We start from the raw sequence: 15,543 nt of genomic DNA on the forward strand, positions 1-15,543 counted from the left end.
GGGAGGACGGGACCCAGCCGCAGCCGGCGCGGGGCGGGGACAGGTCGGCGGGGAGGGATGGGACCACTGCGGCCGGGGGAGGGGAGGGGAGCCAGTCGGTGCGGCCACGACATGGGCGGAGATGGGGCGGGGCCGGCCGGGTCTGCAGGAGGGCAGTTCCTGGGGTAAAAGACCACCGCCTTGTCTCCCGGAAAAAGAACTAGAAAACGCAGATATTGCTGTAATGCATAAATCTTAATATAGGTCAGGAAAAAAAATGCGCGTTATTATTTTCATTCTTAATTGGATTACTTGTTTCGTTCTTGCACAAATTTGTCAGATTTTGTAAAATAAAATGATTTTTGGAAATGTCTGAAGCGAGAGGGTCTCAAAAATTCAAAGCATGTTTCTTTATTGTCTCTTGTTTTGGCCTTACCGAACCCAGCAAATAACCCATCTCCCCTCAGTGCACTCACTACTTATACCAGATTGATATTTGTTTTCAAATGATAAAGTTGACCCCAAATTATTGTCTTTGGACGTTCTTTTTATGAAGCTAAAAGAGTTCCTGTATTTTAAAGTTTGCCATTATATTTCACTTTAGACACTACAAAAAGGAAAAAAACATAGAGTGCAGGTAGACTGCCTTACTGCAAGCAAACGAACCAAAACACAAATGACTAAAACAACAAGTACAATACACTGTAAGAAAGATGGCTTTCATTACCCAAGCAGCAGTGGGATTGAGCTTTTTTTTTCTTTAATCCAACATATTATTTAGTTGGTCCGTGGACAAAGTTACAACATTAAGTCAGATTTGATACCACAGGAAATAAAACATTTGGAGGGGTTTATTTTGTTTTGAAGTAATGAAGGAGCTAGAAATAGCTACTTGAATAGTAAACCTCGATGCTATGCAAAACTTGTCTTTAAGTAGGTGAAAGGTGACGTTCATGAGCCAGCCTCAGGCTAAAGCAGGGGCTCACTTCCCAAGAGAATCTCAAAATCGGTGAAGCCGCCTGAACTTGAGCTAGGTGGAGTGATGAGGCTGAGAGCAAAGAAATCTCACTCACCTTGGGCCCCAGGCCAGTTTAACTACCTAAAGGAAAGGATACCTGATTCAGGCAACCTGCTCTTCTGCTAGAAAAATAGGTTAATTTGCTCGCTAATCTTTCGAAGTGCTGTCAAAGGTTAACATCCTGAAGATAAATAGAATGCAGAATTTCTTATCTGAAAAGACTGCCACCATTCTGCATGCTGAGGGAAGTATACCTTAAAAGTGGTAGTTCCAGAACCAGGAAAAGCCTCTAGCAAAATAAGTAATTTACAAGGGAGGAATCTTTTTTCCATCAATAAGCATAAAGCAGACTAGTAGAATTCCAGCAACATCTTAACATCTTCATTATCTCGTTCTGTATTACGTGTGTGTGTGCATGATATATATATTTTAAAGGAAAATACTCCTTGGACTCAAAATTCTAAATTCCCATCTTGTTTGCTTAGGGTAAACAGAAACGTAATGTTTCCAGTCTCTAAGATGTTCTGTTTTTAAAATAAAATAATATATGCACAGTTGCTTTTCTTTTATTCAGGATTTCAGTATATTTTTACTTAGAGCTTTTGAGGGAATTATGGAATTTGGCTGCATTTTCCTTCTTTTTAGAAAAACTCAATTCAGAAACTATAATGGCCAACTGAATGAAAACATCCAACAGTTCCTTTCACAGTTTTGTTATTTCTCCCAATTACAGGGCTATTGAGAGGAGATATCTTTGTAATTTTCATGAATACCTAATGATCTGTCTCATGTGAAGGGTCATAGAAATAGTTTGTGCTTCTATAGCAAACTATATACTACTAGCATTTTCCATAATCATTATAAGGTAAAACCAGGACCAGCTGATGTTTAAAAGTTTAACAGAAACTTTTTGTTCTTTCATTTCTGGTGGATTGGGAAGGGAAGACCGTGATTGAGGTAGCATACTATACTATATTTTTGAGTTAAGATGGCGCTGGCCTCAAGGAGCAGAACATCAAACAAAAACCAACTTAAATTATGTCATTTATTTACCTCACTTAAAGATAACTCAAGAGGCAGGACAAGTCCATGATTGGTCCAGGGACTCTGCTAGGTCACTGAGGACCTCAGCTTTTACATCTTTCACTCTGGCTTTATCCTTAGACCATGATAGTCACAGATGGACGCCACAGTTTCAAGTGTCACATGAAGACACAACAGCATCTGGCCAAAGAATAGGGCCTAAATGCCGCTTCTTATCAAGGAGGAAACCCTTTCTCAGAAAGCTAACAACTGACCGCTCCTCAAGTCCTAGTGGCCAGATTGGGTCACGTCATTTCCTAGCTGCAAGAGAAACCAGGAAATGCCAGCATTTTTGGCCTTTCTAGTGGAAGGTGGACACCATCAACACAGAAGCAGCCATGGGAAGGAATAAATGTGGGAAGCCCAATTCAGAAGTGTCCACCGTGGGTATCACTGGAAATTACTCACCTCTGACTAGAAGTGGCTTAAACAATAAAACCATCTGTTATCTCACTTAAAATGTCCAGAGGAAGGCAGTTCTAGGGTTTCTTCGAAGGGCTCACTGGTGTCATCAGAACCCAGCTCCTTCTATCTCTTTACTCTGCCATTCTCAGTCTTCATGTTCTGTCTCCTCCTGGTTACAGAGTGGCTGCAACTGCTCCAAACATTATCTTTACACAATACTACATCCAAAGCCAGAAGGGAAAATTGGCTTCTCCGACATGTCAGTATGTGTTTATTATGGCACTGCATCTTCCCAAGGTGTATTCAGCCCACTTCCCCTAAACCAATCACTAGCAAATGAAAATACCCTGATAAGCTTAGCTCAATCCTAGATCATCCACTAGGGCTGGGAGAGGATGCTCTAGCAACTGGGGACAGAGCATCATTTGACCTTTGGTTCAAAGCCTATGCCATATTTTGAAGCACAGGGCCCCACCCCAAAAGAGCATCATCTACAAGCTGACTCCTCAGCTGGGAGACTCTTAAAGAAGAGACCTTTAAGAGTTCTATCAGGCGGCATGTATATGGTAATACCCATGGATCCTATAGTCACATGCCCATTGCTGCTACCCTGCAGGAAAATGAGTTTCTTGGTTGCAGGTCAGTGTTACGCAAGATTCCATGAAGGCAAAGCCGATACTCTGTGGGGCCTCAGGTTGTAGTGCTAGCAAGACTTAGTAGGCAGGATTGGCAGAACTGTGCCTGGGTTATGTATCAGCCCCAATAGGGACAAATTACTGCCTTACACTCTGGTAGGGAGAAAGCCCTGAGATGGAGATTCACAGGTGCCATCAGCAAATCCTGGACGTGTGAATGCTGAGGGGATATGTTCAGGGCATCAACAGAATCTGTTACAGGTGGACACTCAACAGTGTTTGCCATTATCATTTTGTTTTAAAAAAAAAAAAAAGAAACTGGAATGTATTTTAAGAAATTTTCCAATTACTGAATTTCAAGGAAAGAATCAGGAGAATTCTAAGAGATCTTGTATATCCAAATCCTGCGGTCCTTCTAGAAAGTTCTTTGCAACACAGGTATCAACTTTAGGAGGGATGCACATGTTGATCATGGGGTGAGACATCACAGTGGGACACCCTCTCATCCACTAAAGATCTCTAGGGACTGAGATTCTCAAACTCAATGTCTTTCAATGACACTGGATCACCCTCTCATCCACTAAAGATCTCTAGGGACTGAGATTCTCAAACTCAATGTCTTTCAATGACACTGGATTCCATAAACACTCTAGCAATGTGTTCTTTCTTCAATTTAAGGTAATTTAATTTTGTTCCACTTTAGTGATTGAGAACCGACCCGCCTCCTTTTAGTAACCCTTCATATTAATGAAATACTTTAAATTCCACTTTTACTTTTTCTTTTCCAGGCTAGACTATCTTTTTTTTTTTAACTCTTTTCCAAATGACCTATCTTCTATCCCTTTAGTCATTTTTATTATTGTTCTCCTTTCTTCGTCATCTGGAGGACAAAATAGAATACCTAAACTTTAACAAGGGCCTAACAATTGTAAAACATATTGAAAGAATCCATTCCAAGTCCTTACCTGTCAGAATTCCATTAAAATAGCCTAAAATTAATTGGCTTTTTATAACCACACATACTTTTTCATTCCTGGTTCATTTTGATTAATGATAACTTCCAATTAAGGCAGTGAACATTAATTAGCTATGCATACTTATGTGTCTAAAAGTCTCTTCAAATCCATTGTTGGGCTTGTTTGCTGTTTTAGTCTCTGAATACTTAGCTTTTTATATTATTTTTATTAAACCTCTGTAATTTATCAATTCATATAACTCTCCTCTCCATTTTATATCTGTAAAAAAACTCTGAATTCAGGCAGTTATATTAAACTCTCCAGAATAGTTGGTTTTCTATTATTTTTCAAAGATGTACTGGAACAGAGACTCAATATATTTGATTAAAAAGAGATAACCTAGAGTATCAGCTAGAATTAATTTTGGCTGCATGTACCTGAGAATGCAAAATAATAGCGGCTAGACCATGCAAAGGTGTTTATTCCACATAAAAGGAATATGGAACGAGGTAGTCCAAGGCTAGAACAACAACTCCATGAAATCATCAGGGACCCAAGATGCTTCTCTCTTTCTGCTCTGCTATTCTCAGTGTGTGGATTCTTCATATGTGACCATATTCAAGGTCATAAAATAGCTGCTAGAGCTCCAGCCATTACAACCACACGCTGGCATTAAGAAGGAAGAAAGGGGGCTTCCCTGGTGGTGCAGTGGTTAAGAATCTGCCTGCCAATGCAGGGGACATTGGTTCAAGGCCTGGTCTGGGAAGATCTCACATGCCACGGAGCAACTAAGCCCATGTGCCACAACTACTGAGCCTGAGCTCTAGAGCCTGCGTGCCACAACTACTGAAGCTCACGCACCTAGAGCCCGTGCTCTGCAACAAGGGAAGCCTCCACAATGAGAAGTCTGCGCACCACAGTGAAGAGTGGCCCCCACTCACCGCAACTACAGAAAGCCCTCGCACAGCAATGAAGACCCAACACAGCCAAAAATAAATAAATTAAATAATTTTTTTTTAAAACCGTTAAGAACGTCATAAGCTTTAAAAAAAAAAAAGAAAGAAAGAAGGATGTAAAAGGCAATAGAGAGTTTTTGGCAATACAAACTGTTCTATATTTTTCTGATAAAGAGCCTTCCTATAATTGTGAAATAAGTAAATAACCCCTAAGACTTCCCTTCTTGGGAACTGTCTTAATTTCTTTTAGCATTCCTTACTGAACTTACTTCTCACTCCCTGCATCCTCTTTGTTTCTTTTCTCTGGACCTGCTATAATTTCTCTCCATCATTATAAAGTATTTGGAAACCAAACCTGGATTCAACGCTCTAATTAACTGAACATTAATTCAACAGATATTTAAGTGCCACCAGAAGACAGGTACTGTGCTAGATGTCACAAATATAACACTTACTGAGACAGAAATGGTCCTGACCTTCAAGAAGCTTATGCTCTAAATCATTATAATAAATAAATTAAAAGATAGTTCCAGAGTTGGAGGTGCTCTTCGGACATTTAAACAGGATAACTAGGAGAAAAGAAGAACAAAGACAATTTTGGATAGGGATGTCAGGGGAGACAACTCTGAGAGGTGACATTTAAGCCCTAGTGAGGAACTGGCTGATATTTTTGGCAGGAAAATAATTTTGTGACTCTAGAGAGCCTCTCCCAGAAACTAGAAATATATTCTTGTATCACATGGACTTGACCTGGCATTTTTAGAAATCCTGCCCAGTTTGCAGAATCCATAAATATTATAACAAGGAACACAGTCCTATCACCCAAACGTCCATTATATCTTGCTTTGTCATTTAAGGCATTTAACTCAATGTCAAGTGCTCTGGGATGATCCCAAGCAAAATTACTTGTCCCATTCTCTCTGCGTTGTTCATGCTATTGTTTTATCAGTTAAGTCTCCTTGAGATACAAGCAATAGAAAATGCAAATTAAACTTGCTTAAGCAATTGGAGTTTAATGGCTTACAGATTAAAGGGTGTACACCGGCCTTCAGGGACAGCTTGATACACAGCTCAAAAGGATCAGAAAGAGTAGTTTTGACTTTCTCCATTCCTCAGATCTACTTCCTTGGTGACAGTGTTTGCTTCATCCTGGCTTCCCCACCCCCAGGGCGTCAAGATAGCTGGAGGTTAGGGCAGACTCCTCTCCCACTGGAAATTCCAACTCTCCTCCCAGAAATTTCATTTCCTCTTGAGGCATTATGTCTCTCCTTGCTCAATTTATGTCCACAACAATATACTCTGTCTGTCCAGACCTGACTCACCGGCTCCAGCCTGGGATCCAAGGATGGAGGTCAGCAATCCACATCTCAGAAGCATGAGGGAAAGTGTTGGGAGGTGGGTGTAGATGTCCCACAGGAAAATCAGAGCGTGTTACTGGTAGAAAGGTGAAAGGAAACAAAAACACCATATTGCACTACCGTGAGCTTAGTGCTTCTTGTGCTGTATTAGGTCAATTGTGTTTCTCTCTTTCTCAAACACCATGATGAGCTGTTTGAGAAGAAGAACCACATCTTCATCTTTTTATTCCATAAGGTCTACCCAATGTGCTGATAGATATAATACCTGCACCAAGTGAGCTCAACACACATTTGCTGAATTCAACTATTGAGTACGTACACACATGTGTAAGTGTAGAGGAGTACACATACCAGTGATGGTATTTGCAGTACATTTAAATCTCTCACAAGACATCAAACTATTTTTTTAAAGTTTGACTGAGAAACTGTCCTCGCACTACATTTATTTCAGTTCTTGCTTCTGTGACATTTAGTTTATCTTACTAGTCATTCTTTCTGCAGCCAGTTCATTCCTATATATTTTTTCCTCAATCATATATTTCGATCCACATTTAATTTACCATTTTGTAAGTCTTCGAATCTAGTCTACTCAAAGTGTGCTCCATGGAAGGCAGCATCAGTGTCACCTGGTTGCTTGTAAAAAATGCAGAATCTCAGGCCCCACCCCAGACCTACTTGAACCACATCTGCATTTTAACAAGATTTTCCGAGGATTCATAGAAAACCATAAAATTTGAGAATCACGAGTCTCCTGCTCTAGACTAGCACCATCCACTGAGGATGTAATAGGAACCACATATGTAATTTAAAATCTTCTGGTAACCACATTAAAAAGTACAAAGAAAACAAGCCAAATTAATTTTAGTAGTATACTTTATGTAACTCTATCTCAAATATTATCATTTCAACTTGTAATCAATATAAAAAGTAATTAATCAGATATTCTTTGGGGTTAGTCTTTCTAACCTGGTGTTTATTCTGTACTTACAGTACATCTCAGTTTGGACTAACCACCTTTCAAGTGCCTTGATAGCCACCTATGGTTAACAGCTACTGCAGTTGGTGAAACCACATAACTCAGATTGGGACTTGGTCTTTTAACTGACATCACACACCTGGTCTCAGGACTTAAGGAAGCTCAGGTTCTTAATGTCTCATGGCAGAAAGAATTCAGTGATAGACAAAGTGATAGGTAAGAAGTAGATTTAGAGAGAAACACATTCCACAGAGTGTAGGCCATCTCAGAGGTGAGAGGCCCTGAAATATGGCAGGGTTAGTTTTTATGGCCTGGGTAATTTCATAGGCTAATGAGTGGGAGGGTTACTCCAACTCTTCCAGGGGAAGGGGTGGGGATTTCCAGGACTTGGGCTACCTCCCACTTTTTGTCCTTTTATGGTTAGCCTCAGAACTGTCACTGTGCTGGTGGGTGTGTCATTTAGATGCTAATATGTAACAATGAGCGTATGATGAGGCTCAAGGTCTAGTGGAAGTCGAATCTTCTGCCATCTTGGACCTAGTTGGTTCTAACCAGTTTTTGTCATGTCCTATGGCTACGTCATTCTTTTAAAGGTTGCGCCCTGCCTCCTTCCTTCCTGTTTCATTGGCACAGCACTGGACCGTAAGATGCATGAAAACAACAGACCATGTCATTTCACTCTCCACTGTAACCCAGTGCCCAGTGCAGTGCCTGACGGGTAGCAGACACTCAATAAATGTTTGTTGACTTAATATGTTTGAGTGGAGAGAGATTTAAAATATTTAACCAGCACAGCAAAAGTACTGACCAAACAAAATCAAGACAGACCCAGGATGTAAACTATCAGTAATGCCACATTAGAAAGAAATAGCATTAATATCGGCCTAGAATACAGTCATCCCTCAATATCTGCGGGGATTGGTTCCAGCAGCCCCTGTGGACACCAAAATCCAAGGATACTCAAGTGCCTTATATAAAATGACGTAGCATAATGAATACAGTCAGTCCTCAGTGTCCGAGATTGGTTGAATCCACAGAAGTGAAACCCACAGATACTGAGGGCCAACTGTATGGGAACTGGTCCAATCCCTTCACATCTCAAATGGAACATGGGATACAGACAGGTGGGTGATGTATGCTTAGTCACACTTTTTTTTTATTACATACACTAGGATTAGACGATCAGGTTTTAACTTCTAACACAGAGAGGCTTCCACCACATCCATTCATTCATTCAGTGAGCACCTACTGTATGCAAAAGCATCATGCTGGACCCAGTGGGGGAAGAGACATAAAGAAGAATGATATTCATGCACTTCCAAGAAAAACCAATTAAGGTCATTTTCATTTTCAATGGAACAGAAACCCAACTGAAACTAATTGACACGAAGAACAGCATTTATTCAGTCATATCATTGAAATTCTACAGGTAGAGTTGGCTTCTGGTGCAGCTTCCTCCAGACTCATGTGTCCTCAGGTTTTCTGCCTCTCCGGAGCTGTCTTCCTTCATCCTCCACGGCTACCCCAGCCCTAAGCAGCTCTTCCTCAAATCACCAAATCAAGCCCAGAAAGAACGACTATATTTTTCAGAAATCCTGGGAACATCATTTGCATCGCATTGGTCATGATTGGATTAATTGCCATCGCTACCTCTAAAACAGCCCTTACATGATGGGAGATAAAACATTCTGGCTCAAGTTAGTCATGGCCCATCCCCAGAGCTGAGAGTGTGGTCAGCAATGTTAGGCAGCATGTAGGCTTAGAGTGAGGAAGGGCTTTGAGTAAACGTGCTTCAGACCAGGGGAGAGCAAGCTGGTGTGCAAAACACAATAACACCTGCCCCAGGACCTGTGTTTTTTCATTTCACTCTCCCACTTTTGAGAAGGTAAAAATTAATCTGGAGTACCCTCCTCTCCACTCTCTTCCTCCTCTCCACTCTCTTCCTCCTCTCCCCTCCAGTTTTCCATCCTTTCTTTTCCTCTTTTCACTCTCTTAAAGGTAGAAGCATCAGGTGGACTGAATTTAGAATTATGGTCAAAGTCAAAACAGAGAAGTCATTTTGGTTTTTCTCTGTTGTTCCTTCAGCTCTTGAAAACCTTTATCATTTGTATGTATCTTGGTAAACACAGTTTTTAGTCTAGAAATTTTGAATGAAGTAAGGCCATGCCATAACAGCCAATTAAAAAAAAATCCTGGGGAAGATTGTTTACTTGCATCTTGCTAGTTTATTTTTATTTAGGCTGAATTTCTAATGATCTTGTAAACACTTCTAGGATTCATACACAAATAAAAAACCTTTTATATGTTTTACATGTTATCTGTTTTATATACTTTCTAGGTAGTTTCTACCTAGAAACTACACCACTCTAGTATCCATTATACGGGCATACCTTGCTTAAGAGCACATTGCTCAAACTAGTATAAATTGTGGAAGTATCAAAGCATTAACTAAAGGTCAAGTGAGTACCTGATTTACCACACCTGGGTACAAACCGCTTTAATTAGAACTGGGGAAAACCAAACTGTGACTTTGGGAAAGGGCCCCTCTCCATTCTGTGTGTTCCTGGCAGAACTACTGGTCACCAGACCTTATCCACTCTGGCCACAGAAGTACAGGACCCAACCTGCCAATCAGAACATCCTATCCCCCCACCCAGTCACTGGGTACTGGGTCAAGGGCAGTCACATGATCCAGGAAGACACAATAGGAGTCTATCCCTGGCATTTTATATCTGTATCTTAAGAAAGAAGCTGAGTTAGGATGATCGAAGCCTAAAGTTTGCTGAGTCCAGATCAACTCTCTCTTAGAAGCCAGCAAGCAGACCAATACAGCTCAGGAAAGAGCCGGTGGGGAGAAACCCCAAATCTAATAGTGCTTGAACCCACCCCCATTCTTTCTAGGAAAATAAGTCAATACGTACGTGTGTGTGTGTGTGTGTGTGTGTGTGTGTGTGTGTGTGTTAGCTTAAGCTAGTTTGGACTTATTCACACCACACACTTCCTGGTATACAAACAGGAAAATGAAAGAAGGATTTCAAAGTGAAATTCACTGAAGCTCAGGAAGGTAGCTTGATGCTATTATGAAATTGTGGTTATGTCTTTAGTAAACAAACAGAATCATTTACCATATATTCTATCATCCCTTGTCTGTGAAGCAGGAATCATATTTCTAGTGCTTCCTTTTCTCCCTGCACTAGGTCAGGCAAACTCAGGTTTCTGAGTAAATAAAAGAGAAATATAATACAGTGTTTCCTTTTAGACAGACCTTCTGCTTGTATCACTCTCTCCTCCCCTGTCCTGGTAAACTGAATGGATGGTGTGAAATTTCTGTTGGACTACTCTCTAAGTCAAAATGTTAGGGTGGAAAAATAGCACTTGTGTATTGAATCAGTGGTTTGCACATATTATTTTATTTAATAAAGGAACTACCCCAGTGAAACATTTTCCTGTTTCATGGAAGAAAACACTGAAACTTTGTCAGGTACCTCTTGGAGATCCTGAAACAAGTGTGGGCAGCACCTGGACACACACCCAGGCCTGTCTGACTCCCAGCCCATGATTTTCCCCACGGCATTACATTGTTTCCCAGGGAAGAGGGCAGTAGTGTCAGTCATCTTGGGGGTATGTTTATATCACACCAAATGTCTATATGCTAAAATATTTTGGAATTGTGATCAGCATTCTCTAAGCCTCAGTGTAAAAATAGCACGTTAGATAAGACTGAGCCTGGATTGAATGAGAGTCCGAAATGGAAATAAAGAAAAGTCATCCCCTACCCCCTAAAAAAAAATACAATGTTCAATACTGGAAGAGAAGGAAGACGGATGAAGAAAGAGGAAGGAGAGGATGAGGAAGAGGAAATTTCTACCATTTAAAAAACAAAACTCAAAACAAGAATCATTCGTCAAAGACCAGCCATCTCAAGTTAGCCATACTTGAAATTGGTACATAAAAAAGAAAAAAAAAGATAATCAGCTTGATTTACCTGAGAAAGGAAAGGATAGATATTATGTTTTTAAAAAAATATTGAGCTTTTAGTAGCAATTAAGAATAGAAAAATTGGACTTCCCTGGTGGTGCAGTGGTTAAGAATCTGCCTGCCAATGCAGAGGACACGGGTTCAAGCCCTGGTCTGGGAAGATCCCACATGCCACGGAGCAACTAAGCCCGTGAGCCACAATTACTGAGCCCACGTTCCACAACTAGTGAAGTCCGCACACCTAGAGCCCATGCTCCACAACAAGAAAAGCCACCACAATGAGAAGCCCACGCACTGCAGGGAACGGTAGCCCCCGCTTGCCACAACTAGAGAAAGCCTGCGTGCAGCAACAAAGACCCAACACAACCAAAAATAAATAAATAAAATAAACAAATTTTTAAAAATAAAGAATAGAAAAAATTAAAGTCCGATTATTGCCAGAAATACAACCAACCTCCCAGACCCAAGATTTGAGAAGCAAGGATGGAAAAATTGGGCAGTCAGTCAGGTTTACTTTTGAAACGGCCTCACTAAGTGCTTCATCCTACACGAACTCTCAACACCCCAGCAGCCCAACCTCCCTATACAGGCTTATTGTACTAGATTTCCTGCCTCCCCCTCATCAAAGCTTGTCCATCCTGTGTCTCATTAACTAAAGGCATATTCTCTGTTTTTTATAACTTAACCTTTTAATCTTAAAACACTGACACAGAAAGTTTTCTAAAATACATTGCTGCTCTATGTGTATAAAATGAAAATGCAGAGAAGGACCAGAAAAATACACAATGTAATGAGGGGGGAGGGGAATGGTGAGGCGAGATGGTGAGATAAGGGCAGATTTTCCCTTTTATTCCACTTTCCATTTATTTTATATTTTTAATCTTTTACATTAAGCATGTGTTCGTGTGTAATTTTTACAAAATGGGTGAGAAAAAATGACAAAAAATATAGTTTAACTCATTCTCTTCTTTCCAGAAAAATTTTTAATAGCAGATTAAAAAGAATCTTTTAGAAAAGCTTCTTAAATACATAAAAGGGATTTAAAGGAGGGAGCAGTTTCAGATATTCCTGGGGTTGGATGACAATTAGAGGGAGGTGTTTTCTGTAGGTGGGATTTTTTAACGCAACTTCACTCTTAGTGCATTTGTGAGCAGAACCTACACAATCACAGCCACCATCCCCACATAGCCACCGTGCAAAAGAAACTTCTATGTTCTTATGTGTGTCTATACTGAGTTATACGGTTTAAAGGATATAAGCCGAATACAGGGTAGCCTCTGGAGGGGAGTGGTCAAGTAAAAGTCAGAAGACATTCTGCATTTTCTAAAATATTTTAATTTCTATAAGAAAAATGTATTCATGTTTGCTTAGTAATTAAAAATAAATATAAAACAAAATAAATTTTGAAAAACATTATTTTTTTGACAAGTACAAATGAAAGGGGGAAAAGATGTATCCTGTCTAGTTGGGCCATAGTTTGAGACCCACCACTCCCTCCAGGGTACTCTTTCCTCCGTTACTTGCCTAGAGGGTCACTGGGTAAAATGACTTGGATGAAAGGAAACACATCCTTTTCCCATGACCACAGAGCCAGAGTCGTCTGTATTCACATTTTCTCTCTAGATTTGCTGACTACCCTGATTTCTGTACTAATAAACATCTTTCGGTTGCAAGCGACAGAGACCCAGATTGAATCACCTTACTCAAAAAGGGGAAATTATTTTATCACGTAACCAGAAGAACAAAACAAAACAGGCCTGGCTTAATGCAAAGTTGGATCGGGCACTCTAACAGCAACAGCAGCAATTTGGTTTTCTGCCTCTCAACTCTTCCTTCATTATCAAGTCTTTTCCCATATGGAGCCCAAGCTGGCAACCAGTCACTGCAGGCTTATACATCTACCTTATATTTCCACCAAACAACACAAAAAATCTGTCTCTATTTAGCTCCAGAGAAAGTCCTGTGTTTAGTGTCATTGGTCTGGCGCGGGTCACGCACCTATCTCTGAACCAATTGCTCAGGGAAAGGGAATGGGATGTTCTGACTGGACAGGCCCAAGTCATGTGCCGACCAAGGGCGTGGGAGCCTGGGATCAGCCCCACCTATAACACAGGGATTGGGTTGGTGGAATAGGTAGTAATAAGGTACTCTTGTTAAAAGAAAGGGAGGAGACCTTGGCGAGGCGGCAGAGACACTTAGCGGAGGTGAAAGCTTTGGCGGAAAGGAAAGTCCGGCGGCAAGATGCAAAGCTGGAGTCGTGTGTACTGTTCCTTGGCTAAGAGAGGCCATTTCAATCGAACATCTCATGGTCTGCAAGGAGTTTCTGCAGTGCCACTGAGAACTTATGCAGATCAACCAATTGATGCTGATGTTAACAGTGATAGGTTCTTGTCCTGGAGGATATGTTGCTGCTATCAAAGCTGCCCAGTTAGGCTTCATGGCAGTCTGCGTTGAGAAAAATGAAACACTCGGTGGAACATGCTTGAAAGTTGGTTGTATTCCTTCTAAGGCTTTATTGAACAACTCTCATTATTACCATATGGCCCATGGAAAAGATTTTACATCTAGAAGAATTGAAATGTCTGAAGTTCGCTTGAATTTAGAGAAGATGATGGAACAGAAGAGAAATGCAGTCAAAGCTTTAACAGGTGGAATTGCCCACTTGTTCAAACAGAATAAGGTTGCTCATGTAAATGGATATGGAAAGATAACTGGGAAAAATCAGGTCACAACTACAAAAGCCGATGGCAGCAGTCAAGTTATTGATACAAAGAACATTCTTATAGCCACAGCTCTACCAGAGATCTCCATCTCTCTCTTTAAATTGAAGGTGCTAGTAAGAAGTCAGATGGAAAAATTGATGTTTCTATTGAAGCTGCTTCTGGTGGTAAAGCTGAAGTTATCACTTGTGATGTACTCCTGGTTTGCATTGGCCGACGACGCTTTACTAAGAATTTGGGACTAGAGGAGCTTGGAATTTAGCTGGATCCTAGAGGTAGAATTCCAGTAAATACCAGATTCCAAACTAAAATTCCAAATATCTATGCAATTGGCGATGTGGTTGCTGGTCCAATGCTGGCTCACAAAGCAGTGGATGAAGGCATTATCTGTGTTGAAGGGATGGCTGGTGGCGCTGTGCACATTGACTACAATTGTGTACCATCGGTGATTTACACACACCCTGAAGTTGCTTGGGTTGGCAAATCAGAAGAGCAGTTGAAAGAAGAGGGTTATTGCGTACAAATTTGGGAAATTCCCATTTGCTGCTAAGAGCAGAGCTAAGACAAACGCTGACACAGATGGCATGGTGAAGATACTTGGGCAGAAATCAACAAACAGAGTATTGGGAGCACATATTCTAGGACCAGGTGCTGGTGAAATAATAAATGGAGCTGCTCTTGCACTGGAATATGGAGCATCCTGTGAAGATATAGCTAGAGTCTGTCATGCACATCCGACCTTACCAGAAGCTTTTAGAGAAGCAAACCTGGCTGCATCATTTGGCAAATCGATCAACTTTTTTTTTTCGATCAACTATTAAATTAGAAGATTATATTTTTCTGAAATTTCCTGGGAGCTTTTATAGAGGTAACATTTCTGAACAGGAAATGCTCTCAGCTCCAAGAATTTCTAGGACTGAATTACAAAACTTTTGGAAGGTATTTAATAGGTTTGGACAGAATGGAATAACCTCATACCTATATTTTAAATAAATTTAATATTTTATTTTACTGTGCTAATACTGCAGAAAAAAAGCTACTTATGGTAGCATCCTGGAAAATTTCCTTCAACCCATATTTTCATGCTGTTTATGAAAGGCTCAACTTCACTGAATTTATGCTAGGTAGCTTTTATCTCTGATACAGGATTTACTTACATGGGTGGAGCTGGAGTATGGTATGTGAACAGCTGTGTTTGAAACAAGTTGATCAAGTTATTTTAAACTTGGTTTTCACATTGGAAACAGTCATTAGAATAAATTAAACATGTATAAACTGAACTGATGTAAATAAAAAATGATGACCTGTCAGTTATTTTAATCCCCAAAGTCTTGGTGGTTAGAGGTAGAATTAGTGTTTGGATTTTTAAGGTTCTACTGAGGTCTACAGTCTGAAGTATAGTTATATAGTTGACCAAAGTAAGGCAGTATATATACGAAATTCATATATTAAATGGAGAAGCGATGTATTACAGTGGGA

The 15,543-nt window shown here is 40.4% G+C and overlaps 1 pseudogene; it reads left to right on the forward strand.

The window, feature by feature from the left end:
* Nucleotides 1–13,544: 13,544 nt before the first annotated feature.
* LOC112411817 (dihydrolipoyl dehydrogenase, mitochondrial pseudogene) lies at nucleotides 13,545–14,885 on the forward strand (annotated as a pseudogene).
* The last annotated feature ends 658 nt before the right edge of the window (nucleotides 14,886–15,543 follow it).

This window comes from Neophocaena asiaeorientalis, unplaced genomic scaffold (assembly GCF_003031525.2).
Source record: "Neophocaena asiaeorientalis asiaeorientalis breed wild unplaced genomic scaffold, Neophocaena_asiaeorientalis_V1.1 scaffold86, whole genome shotgun sequence".
Lineage (NCBI taxonomy): Eukaryota > Metazoa > Chordata > Mammalia > Artiodactyla > Phocoenidae > Neophocaena > Neophocaena asiaeorientalis.